This window comes from Tachyglossus aculeatus, chromosome X2, assembly GCF_015852505.1.
Source record: "Tachyglossus aculeatus isolate mTacAcu1 chromosome X2, mTacAcu1.pri, whole genome shotgun sequence".
Lineage (NCBI taxonomy): Eukaryota > Metazoa > Chordata > Mammalia > Monotremata > Tachyglossidae > Tachyglossus > Tachyglossus aculeatus.
Genome location: NC_052100.1, coordinates 5,943,553 through 5,968,651, shown reverse-complemented (window position 1 = coordinate 5,968,651; position 25,099 = coordinate 5,943,553). Strand labels below are relative to the sequence as shown.

The window sequence follows — 25,099 nt, the reverse complement described above, 5'->3', positions numbered from 1 at the left end:
GGGAAGGAGGCAAGGCGGGGGGGATGGAGAGAGGGAGGAGGGGGAGAGGAAGGAGGGGGCTCAGTCTGGGAAGGCCTCCTGGGGGAGGTGAGCTCTCAGTAGGACCTTGAAGGGAGGAAGAGAGCTAGCTTGGCGGATGTTGGGAGGGAGGGTATTCCAGGCCAGGGGGATGATGTGGGCCAGGGGTCGATGGCGGGACAGGCAAGAACGAGGCACAGTGAGGAGATTAGCGGCAGAGGAGCGGAGGGTGCGGGCTGGGCTGTAGAAGGAGAGAAGAGAGGTGAGGTAGGAGAGGGCGAGGTGATGGAGAGCCTTGAAGCCGAAGGTGAGGAGTTTCTGCCTGATGCATAGGTTGATTGGTAGCCACTGGAGATTTTTGAGGAGGGGAGTAACATGCCCAGAGCATTTCTGGACAAAGACAATCCGGGCAGCGGCGTGAAGTATGGATTGAAGTATGGATTGAATTTGGATTTACATACGCAAACTACTTAAGCACTTTCTTTCCCTCATATCCATGGTTCCACTCTCTTCTTCTACTGCCATTGTACTCTTTCCGGTGCTCAGAACAGCATTCCATATACAGTGGACTCCCAGTCCGGCACTCTTTCCCCGTGGCTTAAAATGCCACAGAGGCATCCAAACAATAGCTGTCCGCTGCAGCACCATGCTGAGATGATCACTCCCATGTGGAGGTCAGAAGTCATTACTGTGAGTAATGAGGTCTGCTACAGAAGTTTACAGGTTAAACCTCCAAGAGGCACGGGTAAGGCGCACTGACCAGACGGAGATGAACTTGGGGAAATTGACAGTCCCCTTGTGACAGCAGTAAGATTGAGTAGTTGTTTTCTTCCATCTCCTTTTTAGTCAATTAGCTGTGGGGTTTCTTTCCCTGACTGTGCATGCTGCTCCTTGTGTAGGACACCAGGGTAGGGCTTTTCATCTTCAGTGTGCTTTATAAACAATGGGCCAGATTTTGCTTCCCACTACCTTGGCAGGCAGAAGAGAAAGAGCAGCAAGGAAGGCCAGCTGGTAAGTTAAGGAATATCAATAGATCCCCTGCTGAATCTTTGGCCACAGCTAGCCAATGGGAGGCAGGCAAGCCGGCAGGCAGCGAACAGAATTGTGTGGCGGGGGAGCGGGGAGGTTCTTGTCGGGCAGAGGGTCAGGAAGACTAGGAAGAAGCAGTGGCATAAACTTCGAGTCCAGACCGACAACCAGTTCATTCTTTTCTTCATTCATTCAATTCAGTCATATTTATTGAGCATTTGCTGTGTGCAGAGCACTGTACTAAGATCTTTGGAGAGTACAATATAACAATAAGTAGACACATTCCCTGTCCACGATGAGCTTACAGTCTAGAGATGAGCTTACAGTAAATGTTTAACAGATATGATTATCATTATTAGAATTATTATTATTGTGACAGCACTGTTTTCAGATTCCCACCCAGCCATTCCCTTATCAATCAGTGGTATTAACTGAGTGTTTACTGTGTGTGTAGACAAAGTAAGCACTTTACTAAGGGCTTGGGAAAGTTTAATGCAATGGAATTGGTGGACACAATCCCTGCCCTCAAGGAATTTACAGTTGAAATAAATTCCGGTTAGTAGAGAATAAGGATACCTACATAAGTGTTATGGGGCTAGGGTGAGTATCAGAGTGCTTAAAGAGTCCACAGCCAAGGGTAGAGTAAACACAGAGGGAAGGATGGATAGGAGAAATCAGAAAAGGCCTCTGGGAGGGGATGTGATTTTAGTTGGCTTTGAAGGTGGGGAGAGTGGTGGTCTTTCAGATATGAGTGGTGGTCTGTCAGCGGTAGGGAAGGGAGTTCCAGGCCCAACAGAGGACGTGGGAAAGGGGTTGGCGGTGGGACAGATGAAATCGAGGTAGATATGATTGATCGATAGAGAGTAGGTAGACCCTAGAGGAGTGAAGTGTACAGATTGGGTTGTAGAATATGAATGAGGCAAGGTAACAGTCAATCAGTGGTATTTATTGAGCACTTACTATGAGCAGAGCACTGTACTAAGCACTTGGGAGAGTATAGTGTAACAGAGTTAGCAGTCACGTTCCCTGCCCACAATGTGCTTATGGTCTAGAAGTACCTTCTAGGAGGGGGCGAGCTGATTGATGTCTTAAAGCTGCTGAGGAGTTTCTGTTTAATGAAGAGGTGGATGGACAGCCATTGGGTGTTTTTGAGATGTGGAGAGGCAGACAGAGTTTCCTCTTTTCCTCCCAACATTCAAGGATGCCTCACTGAAGCTATCAGGAGTCTGACGGGCTTACGTGGTCCACTATTTTTGTCTTTCTTTCAAGATTATTCTTTCTTGAATCTAGACATTGAGAGCCATTTAAGCACATCTGTTAGAGTGTGAGCTCCTTGTGGGCAGGGAACTGGACACTTTATTCTGTACTCCCCAAGTGCCTAATACACTGCACTGCACCAAGTGGGTATTCGTTGAATACAACTACTACAACTCTCTAGTTCCAGTTGGTCAACCTCAATGGAAACCATTATATGGGGGCTCTCCCTCCCCCAGTGGGGTTCCCAAACTGGGGGGGACCTTGAACCCCCCAAATGGAGGTGGAGTCTTTTGCCATTTCTTCTATGAAATCATTGCTACATAAATTTCATTGGTTATTCGTGTGGGAGATTCCCCCACCCCCGAAAACGTTCTGTGGGGATTAATCCTCTGAGGAAATAGAAGCCCTCTTGCTGGGTGTCTCTATTTACTGTAAATATACTGGCTCACTGAAGCCTTTTGTTGAGTGCCATGAGAAGAAGCTTGCTGTTATCACTCCTCTCAACAGCTCCATTGTCTAAAGCTGGAGGAAATATAGAAGCTGATCTGTGGAGCAAAGATCTAGCCCAGATAAGAATGTTCCTTTTTCAGAGGCTTGTTGAAAACAGTCAGCAATAAAAACAGGCTCTCTGGATACCAATTAAATGGAATGGGGTGGTGTTTGTGATTTCCAAAATTTTTCGCATAGCCTAGCATTTTCTGCCTGCCAAGAATTGTTTCACATTTATCAGACTCCATGCTCCTTCCCCGGAAGAAAGGAGATACATTAACTCTTTCAGGTCACTCAAAGCATCTGGGCCCCTGCTGGGATAATGCGCTTCATGGTAAAACATTAAACTGGGCTCTACCCTATGTGAGCACCATAGCATTCTGCTACCTAAGCAGCATGCTGCCCAACAATCAATCAATAAAATCAATCAATGGTATTTTTGAGTGCATACTCTTAAAAGAGAACTAGTCTAAGCACTTGGGAGAGTACAATAGAGTTAGAAGACATGATCCCTGACCTCAAGGAGCTTACAATTTAATGGGGGAGAAGGATAGGTGCCATTCAGGATCAGAGACAAAGGGAGTGAGCCCCCAAGTGTTTAGATGATGCAGAATGCAAGAGTCGGGAAACAAAGAACACACACACAAATGCATGCAGGATCCTCCCCCTTCCATTCTCAGCTCTCTATGCTGGTTTCCTAGAATTCCCTGTAAATATTTCTGAGCCAACGCCCTGGGCCAGGCCATCTCCTCCAAGAAGCCTGCCATGACTAAGCCCTCTCTTCCCCCATTCACCCTCCCTTCTTTGTTGCCTATGCATTTGGATCTTTACCCTTTAAGCACTTGGTATTCACCCCATCCTCTGCCCCACAGCACTTATGTCCATATCCATAATTTATTTAAATGTCTGTCTCCCCCACCGAATTGTAAACTTGAGGACAGGGATCAAGTCTACCAACTTGATTTTACTCTCCAATGAGATTTTACTCTCCAAGTACTTAGTACAGTGCTCTGCACACAGTAAGTGCTCAGTACCATTGATTGATTGATATCGGCTGGACTGCTCATTCCCTTGGTCCTTTCACTTGACCATGCTGTCCACACCCTCACAATCCCTGCCCCAGTAAGATTACACTTTCTTACCTCAGGATCCCTTGGCCCTTCCAGGTTATCTCAGCTTCTGTGCAGAAGCTCAACCACTGGAGTGGATAGAGGATAGGGCTGAGAAGTCAGGAGACTTGTAATTTAATCCTGGCTCTGCCATTTGCCTGCTGGGTGACCTTGAACAAGTTGCTTCACTTTTCTGTGCCCTAGTTTCCTCATCTGTAAAGTGGGGATAATAATAATAATAGTGGTATTTGTTAAACTCTTAACTATTTGCCGGGCACTGTACTGAGCACTGGGGTGGATACGAGCCGATCGGGTTGGACACAGTCCCTGCCATTCATTCATTCATTCATTCAGTCATATTTATTGAGCACATACTGTGTGCAGAGCACTGTACTAAGTGCTGTCCCACGTGGGGCTCACAGTCTCAATTCCCACTTTACAGAGGAGGTAACTGAGGCCCAGAGAAGTGAAATGACTTGCCCAAGGTCACACAGCAGACAAGTGGCGGAGCCGGGATTAGAATTCATGACCTTCTGACTCCCAGGTTTGGGCTCTATCCACTGGGATACCTGTTCCCCCTCCCTTGTTAGGCTGGGAGTCCCGCGTGGCCCAGGGACTCTGTCTCATCTGACTATATTATATCCACCCCAGTGCTTTGCATATAGTAAGCATTCCCAGCCCCATGGCACTTATATAAATATCTGTAATTATATTTCTTTATATTAGTGTCTGTCTCCCCCTCTTGACTTTAGTTCATTGTGGGCAGGGAATGTGTCTGTTATATTGTTCTAGTGTACTCTCCCAAGTGGTTAGTACAGTGCTCTGCACACAGTAAGTGCTCAATAAATACGATTTTCTGACTGACTGACAACCAATACAATTCTATCATTACCTCTGCATTTGTTACTGTTTCAGCCTTGGGTCCCTTCAGTATTTCTCGGAAAAACTCCGCACTATGAATCAGAAAATCATCCCCTCATGCACCCGGCAGGCTCTTTCTGTAATGAGGATTCCATCTAGCATTTTCAATCAGATGATTCCAAACAAATTAGGCAGTTGATAATCCACTCCGGGAGCAGCAACAGAATGTCATGTGCTATTACGGGCTAACCAGGCCCATCAGATTGTCATCCACACAACCCCAGTCTCGTAATGAAAGATTGAAAGATTTGCCGCTTTTGCGGACGCCTACTCAACAAGCCTTCTAGTTAGCAAGTCTCATAGTGTGGCTGGGCTTGGCATCTGGTTTAACCTTTCACCGCCCAAACTGCCAAATCTTTATTGCGGCAGATTTGCTAGGCCAGAATGGGCCACACTGGCAGAAGCAGGAATCTCCCACCAGTTCAGTGAGGGTCTGTGCTTCAAAGTCCTGCAGAAGCTGTGTGGCCTAGTGAATAGAGCACTGGTCTGTAAGTGAGAAGGACCTAGGTTCTAATTTTGCTTCCTCCTCTTGTATGCTGTATGATCTCGGGCAAGTCATTTCACGTCTCTGGGCCTCAGTTCCCTCATCTGTAAAATGGGGCTCAAGACTGTGAGTCCTTGTGGGACAGGGACTGTGTCCACCCCAATTTGCTTGTATCCACCCCAGTGCTTAGTTTAGTGCCTGGCATATAGTAAGAGCTTAAAAAAATACCGCTATTATTATTATTATTATCTTGTATCTACCCCATTGCTTAGTATATTATTAGTATTAATATATTAGTATTATTCATTTGGTTGATTTTCCTCAACCACTCCGTTCTCTCTGTGTCTTTTACCAGCCCCAGTTAACCCTTAATTAATAGACTTAGGCTATGAGCCCCATGTGAGATATGGCCTGATTGCACTGAATCCACCCCAGCAGGTAGAACAGAATTAGGCTAATAATGGAGGTATTTGTAAGCGCTTAACAAATACCTCCATTATGAATGAAGACCATCGAAACCCATCTAAAATATAACTCAACAAATGGTTTTGGTTTCTCTGTCCATTTCCCCCACCGTATACACTGATCCTTCTTTTGGTCTGTCTGTCAGCTGGAGTCTTTATCATGCAACAAAGAAAGGAAAAATTCAATTTTTCATCTGCTTTCAAAGGCATTCGATGCAGTGATTTTTACCAGGAAGCCAACAAAATAAAAATGGAAAAATAATTGATTTGGGCAAAGGAGGTGGTGCATATGAATTTTTCTAATGAAAAAAGTTTTCTAAGTCTATTATCTTGGCTGCGCCTACATAAGAGGGTGAGACAATTTAATGAGAAATCTTTTCAGGCATTAGCAGGTGTGAGTGAGCTTCCACCACATCTCCGTTACCTTGGAAGCTTCTGATCAATATTTTAGCAAAGTCTTTAAACTCATAACACCCTGAAATTTCCCTCCCAGATAGGATTTCAGCAGTCATGAGAAGAACCTTTTGAAAGATTCATTGAATTGGATATCTAATTCTTCCTTCAGCTTTTTGTTATTTCTAAATGATTTTGTCCGTCTCCTCCATTAGATTCTAAACTCCTTGAAGGCAGGGAATATATGGCTTGCTACTGTCACACTCTCCCAAGCACTGAGTTTGGTACATAGTACCAAGTAGGACCCAGGATTGAGTGAGATCTGCTTGCTAGAGTTGTTGCTCAAATAGGAACCTCCAAAGGGTTTCGATGGGGAAAAAAAAGAAACTGAGAGTCACATTTCACTGTGTAGGTCATAATATGAAACAATCCCATGTTGACATTCAGATCATTTAATAAACTGTTGGTTAGACTGTAAGCTCCCTAACGGCAGGGTTCATGTCTACTAACTCTGTTGTACTATTCTTTCCCAAGGGCTCAGTACAGTGCTCTGCACACAGTAGACTCCAAACTCCTTGGGGGCAAGAATCCTGTCTACCAACTCTATCATACTATACTCTCCCAAGCACTTAGTACAGTGCTGTGCATACAATACACTGTAACCTTCTTGAGGACAAGGATCCCTTCTACCAACACTTTTTTATTGTACTCTACTAAGTGCTCAGTACAGGTCTCTACATACAATAAGCACTCAATAAACAGCACTGATTGCTAGAGAACCCTGCCTGAAGGCATCTGAACCTCAGTGGAGTAGATTAGTCAGTCAATCGTATTCATTCATTCATTCAATCGTATTTATTGAGCGCTTACTGTGTGCAGAGCACTGTACTAAGTGCTTGGGAAGTACAAATCGGTAACATATAGAGGACGGTCCCTACCCAACAACGGGCTCACAGTCTAGAAAGTTATTGAGCACGTATTTATTGAGCACTTACTGTGTGGAGAGCTCTGTACTAAGCGCGTGGGAGAGTACATTATAACAATATAACAGACACATTCCCTGCCCACAATGAGCTTACAGTGTAGAGGGGGAGACAAATATTAATATAGATAAATAAATAAATAAATGACAGATGTGTACAATAAGTGCTGTAACTACCCCAGTGCTTAGAACAGGGCTTAACAAATAAAATCATTATTATTATGTTGGACTTTTCCAAGCAAGAGCACATTGCCCCATTGGGACTCAATAAATCCCATTACTATTATGGTCATTATGATATATTATTGTATATTTTATATTATTATTAGTATAATTAGTAATGATAATAATAATAATTGTGGTATTTGTTAAGCACTTACTATGCACCAGTCACTGTACAAGTGCTGGGGTGGATACAAGCTAATCAGATTGGACATAGTCCCTGTCCCACAAAGGGCTCACAGACTCTAAACCTGTTTTACAGATGAGGTGACTGAGGCACAGAGAAGTGAACTGACTTGCCTAAGGTCACACAGCAGACATGTGGTGGAACAGGGATTAGAACCCATGACTTTCTGACTCCCAGGCTGTCTCCACTACGCTAAGCTATGCTGCTTCTCTATAATTACGGTATTTGTTAAGCACTTACTATGTGCCAAGGCACTGAACTAATCAGTGGGATGGATAAAAAGCAAATCATGTTGGACACAGTCCCTGTCCCGCATAGGGCGTACAGTCTCAATCCCCATTCACAGACCTTGTTAGTTGGTGCCGACTTACTAGCCCTCCAAATTCGAACAGCACCTGTCGCTTCTGGATCTCAGTGCCACTGAGGCCATGAAGATTCCCCAAGGAGCGGAAACAGAGTGATCTTGAGGTCCAGAGAGAAGCTGAATTAATCAATCATATTTATTGAGCTCTTAAAGTATACAGTACACTGTACTAAGGGCATGGGAGAGTACGATGTAACAGAGTTGGTAGACACATTCCCTGCCCATGACAATCTTAGCTGAAAATTTTATTTTGAGACCATCAGAGAAGCAGTGTTGCTTGGAGGACAGAGCACTGGCCTGGGAGTCAAAAGTACCTGAGTTCTAGCCCTGGCTCCACCAATCAATCAATCAATCAATCAATCATATTTATTGAGCGCTTACTGTGTGCAGAGCACTGTACTAAGCGCTTGGGAAGTACAAGTTGGTAACATATAGAGACAGTCCCTACCCAACAGTGGGCTCACAGTCTAAAGCCACCACTTGTCTGCTGTGTGGCCTTAGGAAAGTCACTTTACTTTTCTGTACCTCAGTTCCCTCATCTGTAAAATAGGAATTAAGACTGTGATCCCCATGTGGGCCATGAGCGGTGCCCAACCTGATTAGCTTGTATCTACCCAAGCATTTAATACAGTGCCTGGCACATAGTAAGTGCTTAACAAATAGCATAAAAAAATTAAAACTCTCTTCAGCCTCCTTGGTCCTGACCTTTCCTTTGACATCTCAACAGTGCTAGTTTCCTGGGGCCAGTGGTGACCCTCTGCTAGGTGGTTCCACCTGCATTCATTCATTCATTCATTCAATTCATTCATTTCATTCATTTATGCCCAAGCTTTGACTCAGGCTGGGAAGAAGGAGCTGCAGGTCAGGGAGCCGGCTAGGATTGTATATATGCAGCTAGATCTCTGGAATTCTTCATGGATTAGCTGTGCAAAATGACCTTTAAGAGCTGTATACATAGCCAAAACGCTCAGTAGGGTCAGGAGAGGATTGATCCCCACCCAGACATCTCTCTGATTCTTTTGCTATAGGGATTCTTTAAAGAGTGGGTGCCATAAATAATAATCAAGCTTTTGATGTTGACAAAGGAAATTGGGTGCCCTAAAGTAAATCAGGAGAGGTAGCTGTGCATTTAACCACCTTTATTTCAGGCTTCTTTGTACCCACAGAAGTGGGGAAGTCTTGGGAATTTCATAAAAGGCCCCATGAAGGGATGAATTATGGAATGAATCGTGAGTTGAGCCTGATCCAAAACCCTGATGTTTTCCATATGTTTTATTTATTAAAATCCTTCACAGATTTGTTTGGCTTTTAAGAACAGGGGCCAAGGAGACCTGGGTTCTAATCCTGGCTCTACCATTTGCCTGCTGGGTGACCTTGGGCAAATCACTTCCCTTCCTCTGTGCCTCTGTTTCCTCATCTGTAAGAATAGAGATGCTACCTGTTCTCTTCCCCTTTAGACCTTGAGCCCCACGTGGGACAGGGACAGTGTCCAAACTTCTTACATTGTATCTATGCTAGCACTTAGCATGGGGTTTGGCACATAGTAAGCGCTTAACAAATACCCCTTTTATTATTATGAACTGAAACAGCTTTCCAAACCCCTGCTTCACAGGGGATAACTCCATCCACAGCCCCATTTTTACTCTCTCCCAAACAGTATTTGTATTTATTAAGCTCTCTCTGTGAGCAGAGCACTGTAATGAGTGCTGGGAAAGAATACAAAAGCATGCATTAGACCCTGCCCCTGTCCCTGAATTTGTCTCCTGAGGGACAGGGAATGTGTCATTCCCACCCGTGAATTCTCTTCCAGCCCTCAGTACAGTGCTCTGCACATAGCAAACATTTAATACATACTATTACTAATAATGTCTTGATTTCAATTTGCAAGTTCCCAGATGTAACAGCTATCGAAATGGCCGCAGAACAGAGGCTCCAGTGGAGGAGGGAGGGCAGGATAAAATGACCTGTAGGCTGTCTAGATAGCTCTTTGAGGGCAGGAATCCTGTTAATCAACTCTATTGTATTCTACTCTGGCACTTGGTATACTGTTCTGCACACAAGAAGCATTCAATAAATAACCAACGATTTATCTCAAAGAATTGACAGCCAAGCCAAATCTTGATATTTTTGATCATCTCAATTCAGCACAATCAATCAATCATATTTATTGAGTATTTACTGTGTGCAGAGCACTGTACTAAGCACTTGGGAGAGTGCAATATAGCAGAGTTGGTAGACATAATCCCTGACCACAACAAGCTTAAAGTCTAGAGGGGGAGACAGACATTAATGTGAATAAATAAATTACAGATATGGACATGGGAGCTGTGGGTTCAAGAGGAGGGATGAGTAAAGGTTGAAAATCCAAGTGTCAGGGTGATGCAGAAGGGAATGGGAGAAGAGGAAATGAGGACTTAGTCTGGGAAGGTCTCTTAGAGGAGATGAACCTTCAATAAGTCTTTGAAGGCGGGAAGAGTGATCGCCTGTCAAGTTTGAAGAGAAAGGGTGCTCCCTCTTCTAAATCAGTATACAGGAGACTTTCTCAGGGGTAACAGCTTCTGTCTACAGTGACATGCTTTCAGAGTAGGATATGTCATGGGAAAATAAAACACTTCATTTTGTTTATGAAGCTACAGAGAGTTAAATGTGTAATAGTTCTTGCAAAATACACTTTCTAAGTGCTCTTAGAGAAGTAGCATGGCCTAGGACAGAGCACAGGCTTGGGGGTCAGAAGGTCCTGGATTCTAGTCCCAGCTCTGTCACTTGTCTGCTGTGTGACCTTGGGCAAGTCATTTAACTTCTCTGTGCCTCAGTTATGGTACCTGTAAAATGAAGATTAAGATCGTGAACCCCTTCTGGGACAAGGACTGTGTCCAGATTGATTAGCTTGTATCTACCCCGAGTGCTTAGATCAGTGCCTGGCAAATAGTAAGTGCTTAACGAATACCACATTGATTATTATTATTAGAATGCTCTGCACAAAGTATGTGCTTATTCAGTGCCATCGATCATAGGACCACCTGATTGAAATAAGAAGCAGCTTGGCTTAGAGGAAAGAGCACGGGCTTGGGAGTCAGAGGACATGGGTTCTAATTCCGGCTTTGCCACTTGTCTGCTGTGTGACCTTGGGCTAGCCACTTAACCTCTCTGTGCTTCAGTTACCTCATCTGTAAAATGGGGACTAAGACTGTGAGCCCAACGTGGGAGGACCTGATTTCCTAGTATCTACCCCAGCACTTAGTACAGTGCTGGGGTGGTACTATGCTAAGCGCACATAGTAAGCGCTTAACAAATACCATCATTATTATTATGAATAGCTGTTCTTCAAGGCATACAAGAATGTTTCAGCTGGGTTTGTTTTGGGATGTGTCCTTGGGGAGATAAGGAGCTGGAAATGATCCTCAGATCATAGAACTCCTTCTGAGCCTTGCAAATGAAGAAAGGAAGAGGATCCTTGGAGGGAAGCTAAGGTGCTTAGCTAGACAATAGGGCTGGGAAATGTCCCTGAAGCACAGAGGCTGGGAGTGTGGAGGGAGAGTTGAGGGGCATATGGAGGAATGGACAGGAACTGCCAGTCTGGAAACTGACTAGTTGGGAACCAGTTTTGAATTTAATAAGAGAGAAGCAGTGTGGCCTAGTGGATAGAGCACGTGCCTAGGAGTCGGAGGACCTGGGTTCTAATTCCATCTACCAGTTGCCTTCTGTGTGACCGTTGGCAAGTCACTTCACTTCTCTGTGCTTTAGGTTCCTCATCAGTAAATAATAATAATAATAATAATGGCATTTATTAAGTGCTTACTATGCGCAAAGCACTGTACTAAGCGCTGGGGAGGATACAAGGTGATCAGGTTGTCCCACGGGGGGCTCACAGTCTTCAACCCCATTTTACAGATGAGGTAACTGAGGCCCAGAGAAGTGAAGTGACTTGCCCAAAGTCACACAGCTGACTGTTGGTGGAGCTAGGATTTGAACCCATGACCTCTGACTCCAAAGCCCGGGCTCTTTCCACTGAGCCACGCTGCTTCTCCCCCAACTGGTTCTCCCCACAACAGGTAAAATGGGGATTAACCTGCTTTCCCTCTTACTTAAGACCAGGAGTCCCATGTAGGACAGGGATGTGTCCAACCTGATTATCTTATATCGATAACAATTCTTGGCATCTAGTCAGCACTTAACAAATATCAGCCTCTCCCTGCTGAAAAGAAAGTGTCCAGAAGTAAAGGAGTGTTGAGGCAGAGCCCTTAAGGCTTTGGCTGCGTTTGGTCTGAATATGTTAAGGATGTATTTGAGGGGGAGAAGTGATTCATCAACAGTATTGTACTTCAATCTCATCTATCTCCCTTGACCTCTGGTTCTGTCTCTGGCTTGGAAAGCCCTCCCTCTTTATATCTGACAAACTGATCACGCTCCCCACCTTCAAAGCCTTGTTCAAGGCACATCTCCCCCAAGAGGCCTTCCCCCACTGAGCCCTCATTTCCTCTTCTTCCACTCCCTTCTGTCACCCTTGAACTTTGATTTGTTCCCTTTATTCATCCCAATCTCACCCCCACGGCACTTATGCAATTTATTTGTGTTTATGTCTATCTTCCCCTCTAGACTGTAAGATCATTAGATCATTATGGGCAGGGAATGTGTCTGCAACCTCTACAGTGCACTCTCCCAAGTGCTTAGCACAGTATTCTGTACACATTAAGTGCTCAGTAAATTTGATTGATCATTGATTGAGCTCTTGCTCTGTGCAGTGCACTGCACTAAGCACTTAAGCAAGTTTAATAGGTGATGGGATCATTGCTCTCAAAGGGGACTTAAGGGCAGAGCAGGTTGATTCAATAAAGCATTGAGTACAGTGTGTTATAATAATAATAATTGTGGCATGTGCCAAACACTGCACTAAGCACTGGGACAGATTCAAGATAATCAGATTGGACCCAGCTCCTGACCCAAATAGCATTCACATTCTAAGGATGAGGGAGGATGGATATTTCACCCCCATTTTATAGGTGAGGAAACTGAAGCCCAGAGAAGTGAAGTGACTTGTCTATGATCACCCAGTGGGTGCTCAATAAATACCATTACCGGGTATGCATCACCTGGTGGATCTGCTCAAATAACATCAAGAATAAGAGAGAATAAGAAGAAATCAGACCATTCACCATCTCACCAGCAATCTTAAGAAACCAGACTCATGCTGGGTAGAAGGGAAATATCCTGAATTCATTTTTTGGACTGTGACAGCCTCAAAGGGTTTGCTCAGAGATAGGATCTACAACTTAACAGTGGGTTTGTTTTTTTTTACTACAAATACAAGTCTCCCTAAACATCATCATCCCAGTAGCTTGGGCACCCTTAGCTGGTCTGAGGAAAAAGGTTCAGCTCAGGGGACAGGTGAAGGAAATCAGAGAGGGGTTAGAGGAGCAGAGAAGAGCAGAGGGAAGCAGAAAGTGGTGAGGGGAAGCAGAGAGGAGAACAGGAAGCAGAGAGAAGCGAGGGGAAGCAGAGAGGAGAGCAGAGTGATGTGAAGGGAAGCAGAGAGGGATGAGAGGAACAATCAATCAATCAATCAATCGTATTTATTGAGCGCTTACTGTGTGCAGAGCACTGTACTAAGAGGAGCAGAGAGAACAGAACAGAGAGAACAGAGAACTAAGAACAGAGAACAGAACTAAGAACAGAGAGGAGCAGAGGGAAGCAGAGAGGGTTGAGGGGAAGCAGAGGGGCAAGGGGGGGGGCAGAGAGGGGCGAGGGGGAGCCGAAAGGGGAGAGGGGAGCAGAGAGGAGTGAAGAGAAGTGGAGATGAATGAGAGGAGCAGAGTGAAGCAGAGAGAGGAGCAGAGAGGAGTGAAGGGAAGCAGAAAGGAGAATAGTAGAGCAGAGAGGGGCGAGAGAAACAGAGGAGCAGAGGAAAGCAGAAAGGGTCGAGGGGGGGCCGAAAGGGGAGAGGGGAGCAGAGAGGAGTGAAGGGAAGTGGAGATGAATGAGAGGATCAGAGAGGAGCAGAGGGAAGCAGAGAGAGGAGCAGAGAGGAGTGAAGGGAAGCAGAAAGGAGAATAGTAGAGCAGAGAGGGGCGAGAGAAACAGAGGAGCAGAGGAAAGCAGAAAGGGTCGAGGGGGGGCCGAAAGGGGAGAGGGGAGCAGAGAGGAGTGAAGGGAAGTGGAGATGAATGAGAGGATCAGAGAGGAGCAGAGGGAAGCAGAGAGAGGAGCAGAGAGGAGTGAAGGGAAGCAGAAAGGAGAATAGTAGAGCAGAGAGGGGCGAGAGAAACAGAGGAGCAGAGGAAAGCAGAAAGGGTCGAGGGGGGGCCGAAAGGGGAGAGGGGAGCAGAGAGGAGTGAAGGGAAGTGGAGATGAATGAGAGGAGCAGAGTGAAGCAGAGAGAGGAGCAGAGAGGAGTGAAGGGAAGCAGAAAGGAGAATAGTAGAGCAGAGAGGGGCGAGAGAAACAGAGGAGCAGAGGAAAGCAGAAAGGGTCGAGGGGGGGCCGAAAGGGGAGAGGGGAGCAGAGAGGAGTGAAGGGAAGTGGAGATGAATGAGAGGATCAGAGAGGAGCAGAGGGAAGCAGAGAGAGGAGCAGAGAGGAGTGAAGGGAAGCAGAAAGGAGAATAGTAGAGCAGAGAGGGGCGAGAGAAACAGAGGAGCAGAGGAAAGCAGAAAGGGTCGAGGGGGGCCGAGAGGGGAGCAGGGAGGAGTGAAGGGAAGCAGAGATGGATGAAAGGATCAGAGGGGAGCAGGGAGGAGTGAAGGGAAGCAGAAAGGAGAGTGGTGGAGCAGAGAGGGGCGAGGGGAACAGAGGGGAGCAAAGGAAAACAGATAGAGGCGAGAGGACCAGAGCCGAGCAGAGCAGAAGAGAGCGGAGAGGGGCGAGGAGGAGCATGGGGGAGCCAAGAGGAGCTCCGGCAGCGGAGAACTCCAGCGGCGCGGCGCGGCCCGGCCCGGCCCCGCCCTCCCGGGGTCGATCCCAGGGTTCTCCGCCAGGCGGCGCCCTGCTGCCCGGGCCGGGCGCGGGGGGGCGTGGCCACGAGGGGGCGTGTCGGGCGGGGCGGGGCGGGGCTGGCGGGGCTGGCGGGGCTGGCGGCGCTGCGGCGTCTCGGCCGGCCGGCAGCGGGTCCGGACGGTCCAGCTCCGGCCCCCGGTTCCCCGGACCGTCCGTCCGTCCGTCCGTCCTGCCTGCCGCCCGTCCTCCTTCCCTCCCTCCCTCCCTGCCGGAGCCCCCCGGGAGGATGGGCCGCGCCTCCCCGCGCGCCGGGCCGGGGCCGGACCCGGGCTGGAGCGGCCGGGCGGCCCAACCCTAGCAGCCGGTGAGTAGCGAGCGGAGGCGCCGGGAGGGCAGGGCAGGGCAGGGCAGGTGCCGGGCGGGGCGGGGCCACCCTGGGGCCAGGCGTGGGCACAAACAGCGGGGCTCAGTGGAAAGAGCCCGGCCTTTGGAGCCAGGTGTCAGGGGTTCAGATCCCGGCCCCGCCACTTGTCAGCTGGGTGACTTCGGGAAAGTCACTTCACTTCTCTGGGCCCGAGTTCCCTCATCTGGAAAATGGGGATTAAGACTGCGAGCCCCCCCGTGGGACAACCTGATAACCTTGTATCCTCCCCAGCGCTTAGGGCAGTGCTTTGCACATAGTAAGCGCTTAATACATGCCATCGTGAAGTGTGCGTGGGAGGGAGGGCGTCGTGCCTTCCCTCCACACGCCCCGTCCCCTGCCCGGGCGAGCGGGCACCTTGCAGTCCCTCGGCTTGGCCCGTGACGGGAGCTCGCAGGGCTCTCCTTGATGATGATAGCATTTATTAAGCGCTCACTATGTGCAAAGCACTGTTGTAAGCTCTGGGGAGGTTTCAAGGTGATCAGGTTGTCCCATGGGGGACTCACAGTCAGTCCCCATTTTACAGATGAGGGAACTGAGGCCCAGTGAAGTGGCTTGCCCAAAGTCACACAGCTGACAGTTGGCGGAGCGGGATTTGAACCCATGACCCCTGACTCCAAAGCCCGGGCTCTTTCCACTGAGCTGCGCTGCTTCTCCACCCCATCTCTGCTCCTCCGTGCCGTGGCGAACATCCTTCCTCCGGCGGGGACGGGGCATGGGAGTTCAGTCTAGCCCGGCTCGGCGGCTCCCACAGCCGGCCCGCAAACTTTTCTTCGGTCGCGTTAGGCGACGCCCACACAGTACCACCGCCGCCGCCGCTTCCTCCTGGTCAGAGAGCCGGAGGCCGTGGCGGGCTCGTGCAGAGACAACGACGCCGGGTTACTGCGTGCCAGACACTGTACTAAGCGCTGGGGTGGATACAAGAAGCAGCGTGGCTCAGTGGAAAAGAGCACGGGCTTTGGAGTCCGAGGTCATGGGTTCAAATCCTGGCTCCGCCAATTGTCAGCTGTGTGACTTTGGGCAAGTCACTTCACTTCTCTGTGCCCCCAGTTCCCTCATCTGTAAAATGGGATTAAGATTGTGAGCCCCCCGTGGGATAACCTGATCACCCTGTTACCTCCCCAGCGCTTAGAACAGTGCTTTGCACACAGTAAGCGCTTAATAAATGCTATCATTATTATTATTAGTAGTAGTAGTACAGCGCGCTGCACATCGTAAGCGGTCAGTAAATATTTGTTGTCTGTCTCCCCATTCTAGACTGTGAGCCCGTTGTTGGGTAGGGACCGTCTCTATATGTTTCCGACTTGCCCTTCCCAAGCGCTTAGTACAATACTCTGCACACAGTAAACGCTCAATAAATACGATTGAATGAATGATTGAATGAATGCCCCGCTGCAGCCACCGCATAATCCCCGCCCTGGTCCATTATTCATTCATTCAATCGTATTGAGCAATGACTGTGTGCAGAGCACTGTACTAAGCGCTTGGGAAGTACAAGTCGGCAACAGTGCCTCCTCGCCCTGGAGAGTGACTCTCCCTACAATAATAATAATAACTGGTGTATGTGTTAAACATTTACCATGTGCCAGACAGGGTAACAAGCACTGGGGTGGAGACAAGCACTTTGAACAGTGCTCTGCACACAGTAAGCGTTCAATACGATTGACTGAGTTGAATGAATGCCTACAACCTAATGGGGTTGGGCGCAGACCCCCTCCCATGTGGGGCTCACCGTCTCAATCCCCATTCTACAGATGAGGGAACTGAGACCCAGTGAAGTGACTTGCCCAGGGTCACAGAGCAGACAAGGGGCGGAGGCAGGATTAGAACCCATGACCTTCTGACTGCCAGGCCCGGTCTCTGTCCACTATGCCAAGCACCTTCTATCGACCAGAAAACCAGCCTATTCCGAGAGGAAGAGACTGACCTCTCAGAGACTGAGTTGTGGGCAGGGAAGGTGTCTCATATTGTCGTGTTGAACTCTCCCAAGCGCTTAGTACAGTGTTCTGCACATGGTAAGTGCTCCACAAATTGATTGATTGGTCATGGGTTCTAATTCTGGATCCGCTACTTGTCTGCCCTGTGACCTTGGATAAGTCACTTCACTTCTCTGGGCGCTAATGACCTCATCTGTAAAATGGGGATTGAGGCCGTGAGCCCCACGTGAGACAGGGACTGTGTCCGATCCGATGTGGTTGTATCTACCCCAGCGCTTAGATCAGTGACTCTGGACTGTAAGCTTATTGTGGACAGGGAATGTGTCTACCAACTCTGTTATAATGTACTCTCCCAAGTGCTTTGTACAGTGCCCTGCTTACAGGAAGCTCTCAATAAATGCCGTTGGATGACTGATTTTACAGATGAGGAAACTGAGGCACAGGGATTTTAGTGTCAGGCTCTCTGCCCCCACTTGATTGTAAATTCCTTGAGGGCAGGGAATCTGCCTACCAACTCTGTTGTATTGTCCTCTCCCAAGTACTTAGTATTCATTCAATCATTCATTCAGTTGTATTTATTAAGCACTTACTGTATGCAGAGCACTGTATTGAGCAATTGGGAAAGTACAATACAACAATAAACCGGTGACATTCCCTGCTCACAACGAGCTCAGAGTCTAGAAAGATTGTCACAGTCTAGTCATTCACAGTCTAGTACAGTTCTGTGAACCCAGTAAGCACTTAATAAATGCCATTGATTGATTTTACTCCCCAGATGAGGAAATCTGAGGCAAAGACAAGTTCAGTGACTTGTCCAAGGTCACAGGGCACACAAGTGGCAGAGCCAGGATTAAAAACCTAGGTCTCCTAATCCCACAAAACGAAGTGGGTCAAGGACTCTGTGTTCCACCTGATACTTTGTATCTACCCAAGCGCTCAGTACACTGCTTAAAACTTAGTAAGCTCTTAACAATTCCACAATTATCATCATGTTCATCTGAAACCAGTCGCCCGCATGAATCCTACTGCTGTGGAATTGCCAACACACGAGATCTGTGCAATGGAAAAAAGTTCTTCAAAACGATTTTTAGCTACAGTACCTCTGTGCTGATACATAAGGGTTAACATTCTCCAAATACAATCAGCGTCCGTGACCAGTGAGGAAGCTCATTTCTTATCCATCATATTTTTTATCTACTCTTTTCTGCATTTATTTCTACAGTGGGATCATTTTAATAGGATATACCGCCAAGGGAATTGAGCTTTCTTAAAGAGTTGTGTTTTATAGTCTTAATTTGATCAGCAAAGATCATGATCCTATGAGGATTTGATTTAACCCTAGAGCGATCTTGTCAGACACAGTTTCTTCTGCTTTCTGCTTTTAAAGGTAGTGGGATGATATTGTAGTAACCCATTTTTTTATGTTATGTGTTTAGATGGGTAGATGAGAGTTCATATATATGTAGAGTGAGAGTGGTAGTTAATCAAATGTAGAGCAAATGCAGTCTGAAGGGCTTTTTAATCTTTTCTGTTCTGTTTTAACCACCCCCAATTCCCCAGATTGGTTATTATTGAAACCAACTCCATGGAATTGATAGCCCTCCCGCCCCACCCCCATCCCTCAGTTGTTTCCCCATCCCTCAGTTGTTTCATTCAAGTAATCAATGGTATTTATGGAGTGCTTATTGTGTGCAGGGCACTGTACTAAGCGCTTGGGAGAGTACAATCCAACAGAGTTGGTAGACACACTCCCTGCCTACAACAAGCTTCCGGAGTAGAGGGAAGCCAAAACCATAGCTTCAGCCTTTTGACAAGAACCAACAGTTATCATACTGAAAAGACCCAAAGTAGTGACTTCTTGGATTGTTTTCTTCTGACTCTAAGCTCTTCGAGGCCAAGGATCATGTCTACCAACTGTGCTGGGCACACAACAGATTGTATGGTCTTTGTGGGGAGGTATTGTGTCTCCTAACTCTCTCAGACCCCAAGTGCTCAGTACTGCACATATAGTTCTCTACGCACAGTAGACGGGAAGATCCTTGAGGGCAGGGATCATGTATTACTTGATATCTGTTGTATCCTCCAAAGTGCTTAGTGCAGTGCTTGGCACACAGTAGACTGTGAGCTCCTGGAGGGTTCAGGTCTACTATATTGGACTCTCCCAATCATTTAGTACAGTGCTTTGCATAGAATAAATGCTCAAAAACATTGATTGAAAATTGCCCCTTCTTAGTCCCCGTCCCCCCCCAATCCCTTATGCCCCCATTTCACCTCCACAATGAAAAGTAGGAACTGCAGTCTTATTTTAGGGTATTTTAGGGTATCCGTAAGGCTTTTACTTTGTATCCAATTCTGTTTTAAGTGTTGGGGTAGGTACAAATTGATTAGGTTGGACACAGACCCTGTCTCGCATTGGGCTTACAGTCTAAGTAGGAGAGAGAACAAGTATTGAATCCCCATTTTACAGTTGAGAAAAGAGGCCCAGAGAAGACAAGTAACTTGCCCAAGGTCACACAGCAAGCAATTAGTAGAGCTGGGATTAGAACCCAGGTTCTGTAACTTCCACACCTGTGCTTTTCCACTAGGCGATGCTGCTTCCTTTATTGGCATCCTCACTTATTTTAGCACATAGCTTTAACATAGCTGGAATTCAGAACACTCTGGAGGTGAAAGGCAGAGGGAACTTTGTTATGGAACCTAAATAATCTTCCAGACCTTTTAAATTTCTAAGGCTATTCCCTTCTCTGACTAGCAAGTAGCAGACGTGGTCTTCAGTACCTGCTAATAATAATCACTGTGGTATCTGTTTTGGTATCATAGTATTCAGAGCAATGTGGCCTGGTGGAAAGAGTATGAGCGTGGTAATCAGGGGACATGGGTTCTAATCCCAGCTCTCCTATGTGTCTGCTGTGTGACCTTGGGCAAGTCACTTCACTTCTCTGTGCCTCAGAGCACTTACCTCCTATTTAGACTGTAAGCCCCATATAGGACAGGGACCTTGTCCAACCTGATTAACTAGTGTCTACCTCAGTGCTTAGAATAACGCTTGGCACATAGGATCATAATCATTTAAATGCTTACTGTGTGCCAAGCACTGTCCTAACCAATAGATACAAGCTAATCAAGTCATGGCTCTTGACTGAACTGGAGCAGGTCACTTGGGTATCACTCTGGACTGTTGACAGACGGGGGAAATTAAATGAGAGTTAAAGTGGTTCTCATATGTTAGGTACAGATGTTTCTCACTTTGCTTTGCTCTTCATGCCAATTGATGTATGTCTCTTCATTTCTTTCACTTGGCCATGGCAGGAATTACACTCTTCCCAGCTGGAAAGAATTTGACTCTTCCCACACTTGATCATGTTCCATTTGACAAACTCTTCTTTCATTCCACTCAGCGTTTCCTTCCACCCCTAGTGTTTTTAATAATCCTAGATATAAAATGGATTCTTTTAAAAATGTGTGTTCATATTAGCCCAGCTGTGCCTATGGCATGCTCTGTAGGCAGAATGGAGGGTTGGTTTTTTTTTTTGGTGGGGCAGATTGATTTTTAATTTCCCTGAGGGTTTTTCTCCCTTTAAAGCAAATATTAGATGTTCAGGAATCTCTTCAGCTATTGACTTGTGTAGCCTGTAACAGGAATGGGAATTAGACTTAGGCAATAATGGCAAAAATATAAGCCCAATTCCCCAGTGTATTATAATCATTTTAAGATTGGCAAGATATCACTTTATCATTATCCCCCTTTCACTCGCAGTGTAGACCACTAAAGTAAATCATTCATTCATTCATATTTATTGAGCGCCTTACTGTGTGCAGAACACTGTACTAAGCGCTTGGGAAGTACAAGTTGGCAACATGTTGAGACGGTCCCTACCCAACAGCAGGCTCATAGTCTAGAAGGGGGAGACAGACAACAAAACATATTAACAAAGTAAAATAAATAGAATAAATATGTACAAATAAAATAAATAAATAGAGTAATAAATACGTACAAACATATATACATATATACAGGTGCTTTGGGGAGGGGAAGGAGGTAAGGTGGGGGGGGATGGGGAGGGGGGAGAGGAAGGAGGGGGCTCAGTTTGGGAAGGCCTCCTGGAGGAGGTGAGCTCTCAGTAGGGCTTTGAAGGAAGGAAGAGAGCTAGCTTGGCAGATGTGCGGAGGGAGGGCATTCCAGGCCAGGGGGATGACGTGGGCCGGGGGTCGACGGCTGGACAGGCGAGAACGAGGCACGGTGAGGAGATTAGTGGCAGAGGAGCGGAGGGTGCGGGCTGTGCAGGTGCGGGTACAGGGAGAGCACTGTACTAAGCGCTTGGGAAGTACAAGTTGGCAACATATAGAGCCGGCCCCTAACCAACAGTGGGCTCACAGTCTAGAAGGGGGAGAATGAACGGGGTTTGGAGGGAGGTGACAGACAGGACTGATCGATCTTGCCTACCTATTGTATTGTACTGTCCCAAGAGCTTAGTACTGCAATCTCCCCACAGTAGATTGTAAGCTCTCTAAGGCCAAGAATTGTGTCTGTTAGCTCTCCTGAGCACTTAGCACAGAACTCTGGCACACAGTAGATGCTAAGATTCTTTAGGGCAGGGATTGTCTACCAATTCTCTTGTATTGGACTCTCCCAGACACTCAGTACAGTGCTCTGCACAAAATAAGTGCTCAATAAGTGCTATTGATTGATATGAGCTCTCTGTTGCACTCTTCAAAGTGCTTAGTACAGTGCTTTTCACTATAAGCTCCTTGAGGGCAGGGGCTTTATCTACCAATTCTGTTGAACTCTCTCAAATGCTTAGTACAAGTCTCTGCAGACATGAAAAGCGCAATAAATGCCATTGATTGGTTGTTCAGATAAAGTTACACTGTTCAAGTGGTCCTGGATAAAGGAAAACTTAGAAAACCAGCACAGTAGGGGATTACGGAATTCTCTGCCAAAGTGACAGTTGCTCTTTATTAAGTATGAAACTGAATGTGATTCTCAAAAGGATCCTCAACTGTGGCAGGAGAACATCCATTCTGAGCAGCTGATCATCTTGTATCTGCCCCAACACTTAGCACAGTCCTTGGCATATAGTATATGCTTAAGAAATACAATAATATTCATCCTCATCTTCATCGGATTCTCCGTCTCCTGGCGCAAAGTCAGTTGGTCCCAGAGCAGATTCATTAAGTGTGATTACAGTATTTTTGACCCATTTAAAAGTCTCTGACTGTGAAATTCCAAAGATTGTAATTTGAACTGAAAAGAGGATTATTAGTTTGGCATCATTTACAGACTTCACGGCTCATTGCCTGATTGTAGTGGTTTGTAATTTATACACAGGCTGTGTTTGTGGATGGTTTCTATATTACACTAGAGTACATTACTTAATTGGGGTATTATCCAGTTAAGAAAACATTTTTATTGTCTTTTATAGACTAACTGCACGTTTGCCAGGAGACAGTAAAACTGGAAGATTTAGCATTAAACCTCAGATAAGAGGAATGGGCTGGGGGTTGTCCATAGGTATCAGGTTTGTATTTTGAGCGTGGGGGCTCAAAAGGATGGGGACTTTATGGGGGCTAGGGGTGGTAAGGAATGCGAGGGAACAGAATTCCACTAGACAGGAGTCTTCTTGAGGGCAGGGATCCTGTCTCCTACCTCTATTGTCCCCTCCGAGGTGCTTGGTACCGTGCTTTGCACACTGTAGATTGTCAGCTGCTTGAGGGCAGAAATTGTGTCTACTAACTCTTATTGTATTCTCCCAAGCACTTAGTAGAGTTCTCTGCACCCAATAAGTGCTCAGTAAATATCCCTACGTGGTTGAGTTGATCATAGTTAATAATAATTGTGGTATTTAAGCACTTACTCTGTGCCAAGCACTGTTCTAAGCACTGGGGTAGATACAAGGTAATCAGGTTGGACACAGTCAGTGAGTTGACAGGCCAGAAAGTCATCATGTTGGGTCTTGTAGGACTTGATTGGAAACCCTCAGTGCCTTTTTTTTAAACTATGTGCTAGGCACTGTACTAAGGCCAGGGGTAGAGATAAGATAATCAGGTTGGACACAGTCCCTGTCCCCCACAGGGCTCACAGGCTTAATTCCCATTTTACAGATGAGGTAATTGAGACCCAGAGAAGTGAAGTGACTTACCTAGGGTCACTTAGCACACAAGTGGCAGAACCAGGATTGAAACCAGTGTCCTCTGACTTTTGTGGTCTTTCCACTGGGCCATGCTGCTTTTCAATGGTGGACCATGGCCAGTTCGTCTTCCTACATATCAGGATGAAGATTCAGCTTCCCATTGACCAGCCTGCCAAAAGTGATTGTTAATAGACTAAATGTCATTGGCAGTAAACCTTTTTTAAACAGTCCATGGATCCTAGGTTCTTGCTTATTTTCAGGCTTTCCTGTTGCTGGTAAAACAGCAGGATAAACAAATAATGTGTCTTCAGTCACTGAATTTTTAGTTGATTTAGTGGCAGGCATTACTTTGTTTCTTGTACTTTTCAGAAGCTCAGTTAATGATGCTAAATACCTGTCAAGACCATTCACTTGACAAGACAAGCAGCATGGCCTGGTGGAAAGAGCCCGTGCCTGAGAGTCAGAGGACCTGGGTTCATTCATTCATTCAATCGTATGAGGACCTGGGTTTTAATTCCGACCCAACCACCTGTCTGCTGGGTGACCTTGAGCAAGCAGCTTAACTTCCTTGGGCTTCAGTTACCTCATCTGTAAAGTGGGGATAAAGACTGAACCCCATGTGGGACATGGACTATGTTCACCTTGATTATTATGTTTATCTCAGTACTTAGTTCAATGCCTGGCACATAGTAAACCCTTAACAAATACCATTAAAAAATGGTAGTCACTCTTCAACTGCTACACATTCTCCTTTACTACATAAAATATACAGTTTATTTTAACTGGAAACAAAATTCAGTTTACCAGTTTTTTTTTAATAAAAACGACTTAGCACATTACCTGGATGAACCCAAAATGTGTTTGCCACCATTCACTAGATGATGTCCACAGTGCCTGCTCAGTGACTATGTTGTTTCAGTCTATTGATTTAGTGAAAAAGTGTTTAATTCAGGTGTCTCTATCCAGAAAAGAGAAAAAGCCATTTGGGTCTTTGTAAATCTGAAGTTCGCATTTGGCTTCAAGTTTTGAAGCGTTAGTCAATTTAATAAATAACACAAAATCAATCATCTTCTTGGCTTTTTTCAAAGCTGAATTTGCTCGAAGTGCTTTTAAGTGTTATTACCTCTGCAGGCTAATAAGTCACTTCCTTGGAGAAGAATGCTTTCACTGCTTCTCCATGCAGTTTATTACTTGGCTTTTCTGGAGAGCAGCAGAATGGATGCAATGATTTGGAATCGTGAGCAGTTCTTGGTCACTATTGTCAACGCCTGGCAAGGTGTTTTTTTGGTTTTTGCTTTTTTAAATGGCATTTGTTAAAGTGCTTCTTAAGTGCCAGGCACTGTACTAAGTGATGGGGTAGTTGCAAGCTAATCAGATTGGACTCAGTCTATGTCCCACATGGGCCTTAGAGTCTTAATCCCTATTTTACAGATGAGGTAACTGTGGCCCAGAGAAGTGAAGCGACTTACCCAAGGTCGCACAGCAGACAAGTGGCAGAGCCAGAATTAGAACCCAGGTCCTTCTGACTCCCAGGCCTGGGCTCTATCAACTAGGCCCATGATCTCCCCCTCCCTTCTGTGTTGCTCTGATTTGCTCCCTTTATTCACCCCCACCTCAGCCCCACAGCACTTCTGAATATATTTGTAATTTATTTATTTATATTAATGTTTGTCTCCCCTTCTAGACTGTAAGCTCGTTGTGGGCAGGGAATTATCTTTTCTACTGCTTACTGTACTCTCCCAAATGCTTAGTACAGTGCTG

General features: G+C 46.2%; 1 protein-coding gene across 1 annotated transcript in view; it reads left to right on the top strand.

The window, feature by feature from the left end:
- Nucleotides 1-15,144: 15,144 nt before the first annotated feature.
- Nucleotides 15,145-25,099, top strand: part of RASGEF1C (RasGEF domain family member 1C) — a 72,053-nt gene continuing 62,098 nt past the window's right edge. Inside the window, exon 1 of the mRNA XM_038771569.1 lies at nt 15,145-15,213. The gene's annotated coding sequence lies outside the window, so the exon portion shown is untranslated. The remainder of the gene's footprint in view (nt 15,214-25,099) is intronic.